The 3,183-nt window shown below is 35.0% G+C and overlaps 1 non-coding gene across 1 annotated transcript; it reads right to left on the reverse strand.

Annotated features, from left to right (window-relative positions):
- Nucleotides 1-2,413: 2,413 nt before the first annotated feature.
- Nucleotides 2,414-2,520, reverse strand: LOC136228222 (small nucleolar RNA R71). The gene has a single exon (XR_010688552.1). It is a non-coding gene; the product is annotated as a small nucleolar RNA R71 (small nucleolar RNA).
- Between the last annotated feature and the right edge of the window lie 663 nt (nucleotides 2,521-3,183).

The following is a 3,183-nucleotide window of genomic DNA, read 5'->3' on the forward strand; positions in this document are numbered from 1 at the left end:
TACAAGACGAGTGATATATCGTATATTGTACTAAGTTAGTTTGATATTTTGCGTATAAATTTTCCATGCGAAGTTAGTCTTTTCGGCTTAACTAATTTAAAAGGTAATACAGAGCTATATGCTTTATTTTCATTAAGAGATTAGTTAGAGAATAAATTCAGTGAAATTTTGCTCGGGACTAGCAAAAGATTAAGTGTGGCCCAAAATATTAAATTAACCATATTATATTCTTTTCCTTTTATTAAGCCCAAAATATACCTAAAGTATCATCAATAATTACATCAATATTGCTACGAATTTATGATATTTATAACCATTTAGAAAGCTTTTACTCTCGAATATGTTTCTTTCATGCAAGGTACATAAATATTTGGTGAAATCCAAATAGGAGTAAAAAAGAGCTCAAAAATAGAAGAAAAGCCCTACAAAAGGAGTCGAAGACGACGAAAATTAATAACGCCAAGTCGAGGACACGAACGAGAGCGAATAAGTGAAAAATGCTCTGTGCCGCGACCGCGGCCCCCACTATTCACGGTCGCGACACGTGTCCCTCAGCCTCTCTTTCCATTCGTCTGAAGTACAATTGATGCTTCCCCATTCTCGGTACGAGCAGGAGATTTTAGAGGCCTAGTTACACACTTTTGTTTTCGACGAAACACGATCGTTCGGGTGGATAAAGACGTCCTTTCGCAGCGGACACAATCCTTCACAACGGACACGACACTTCAATCAAGACTCTTCAACATCTATAAATAAAGAGTTGATGGAGAGTTGAAATATAGTGTGTTATATGTGTAGAAGAAAGAGATTAGTGTAGAATTTATGCAGAAATTCTGAATCAAGTGATTCAGAAGTTAGATTTCGATTCTGTTCAAAAGCAATATGATGTACACACATTGTTTATTCAATAATAACAAACTCAGTAGCGTTTAGACATTGTTCCAATTTAGTTTTCATTTTGGTAGTGGACCGACCCAGTCTCTATTACGAAGATTCAACGAGAAGATTGAGTAGAGGATTCGCCCCTGAGCCTGACAAACTCTAACGAAACCCAAGGAAAGGATTGACAACCCGTTCACTTGCACGTCGTCGAAGAATTCAATGCTCCATGTTCTCTGTAAACTTGTATCAATTTATATTTCATCTAATAAAGTCTGTTCTATTCGATAGATTTTTATGCAGCACTTATGGTAACCAATCCACTAAAGTGACTGCTGGTGTTTTCATTAAAACGTAGTTTAATTCAAAATCTTTACAAGGAAAATTTGTTGAACACTTAGGCAAATTATTATCTCGGTAGAGTTTTAATTTGGTTAAGGGCAATTATCCCGGATAAGGGTTTTGTCGCGTTCAAAGCCTATTAATTAGAGGTTCCATCATTTATTTCATCTTTATAATTCGTACAAAGTTTAAAGTTGTTTTCTTTGCTTAATGCAAACAAATATACTTGTTTACTTTTCTAAAGTACTAAAACGTTCCTGTTTTGCAAATTCATTCTTAAATCAGATATTTTCTAACATCTTCACATTCTAATCTAACTCTTATTCTAGCAATTTCTAAACCAAAACCGATTTAAAACGATTTTCCCATATTATAAACCTAAAAGTAAATTTAACCGATTCAGAATAAGTTTTTGTTGAAAAACATTCCCTGTGGGATCGATATCTTTTATTACTACAAGCGTATACCGTGCACTTGCGGAAATCGCTCAACAAGTTTTTTGGCGCCGTTGCCGGTGAATGCCAAATTTTTTGACAAAATTTTAAATTTTTCGTGTTTTATTACGAATCTAGGTTTATTCATACTTATTCAAACTTTTACATTTTATTTATTTTTAATTATTAAAATATTTATTTTTCAAATTCTGTTTTGTAGGTAGTTTCGGTTCGTGTGAAATTTCAAGTTCATGCGCAGTTCTCGAAGTTCGGGCACGTCACCAGATCCTATTGACCCAGAAATTGAAAGAACCCTTAAAAAGAATAAGAAAGAAAAGAAAAAGAAAAACAAAACCCCAATAAAAACTAAAATTACCGAGCCAGAAGTTATGGCCACACTTATGGATTACGCTAGGCCAGGAGTGGCCGGTGTAACAAACAGTATAGTTAGACCCCAAATTAATGCAAACCAATTTGAAATTAAGCCTGCGTTGCTTAATATGTTGCAAAATAACGTAACGTTTTACGGGTTACCTAACGAAAATCCTAATACCCATTTGACAAATTTCTTAGAAATTTGTGACACTTTTAAAATTACAAATGTGACTGCAGAAGCAATCAATCTTCGCCTTTTTCCTTTTACTTTGAAGGATCGAGCCAAAGAGTGGTTAACTTCTATGCCAGCCGCATCAATTGAGACTTGGGAGCAATTAGCCCAAGCACTTTTATCAAAAAAATTTCCTTTAGCAAAAACCGCAAGAGTCATTAAAGAGTTAACATCTTTTTCTCAAAATGATAGTGAAACGCTTTATGAGGCTTGGGAACGTTTTAAAGAACTTCAACGTTTATGCCCACACCACCAATTGCCCGCTGAACTTTTAATGCAAACATTCTATAATGGACTAAATCCTACAACTAAGGTTCATTGGACGCTATGTCTGGAGGGTTATTCATGAAGAAAACATCTGCCCAAGCAAGAGAACTTTTGGAGGAAATGGCAATCAACAGCTGTATGTGGCCCGCGGAACGTGGACACCTACCATCAGTGAAACCATCATCCTCAACAACATCATCAGTTAAAGGTATAGTGAACCTTGATCCAGTAGCGATGTTGCAAGCCCAATTTTCTGCCTTATCGCATAAAATTGATAGGTTTATGGCACCGTGTGATTCTAATGGTAAGCCAATCCAAACAGATGTGGATTACGAAGGTATGAGTGAAATTGAACAGGTAAATTTTGTCCAAGGGCAAAACCAAAATAATAACCCTTATTCCAATACATATAATCCTGGATGGAGAAATCATCCTAACTTTAACTGGAGAGATAATAATAATGCTAATACTAATCAAAATCGTACTACCAATTATCAAAATCTATCAAGAGATTCGATTAGCACTTTATCTTCTAAAATCGACAAATTCATTGATGCTATGAGCGGAAAAATAAGTAATCACGATGATGGTTTTAAACGGATCGAGAATAAAATTAAAAACCAATCATCTAGCATCCATAATTTGGAGATTCAA

The sequence above is a fragment of the Euphorbia lathyris genome, chromosome 4 (assembly GCF_963576675.1).
Source record: "Euphorbia lathyris chromosome 4, ddEupLath1.1, whole genome shotgun sequence".
NCBI classification, from domain to species: Eukaryota; Viridiplantae; Streptophyta; class Magnoliopsida; order Malpighiales; family Euphorbiaceae; genus Euphorbia; species Euphorbia lathyris.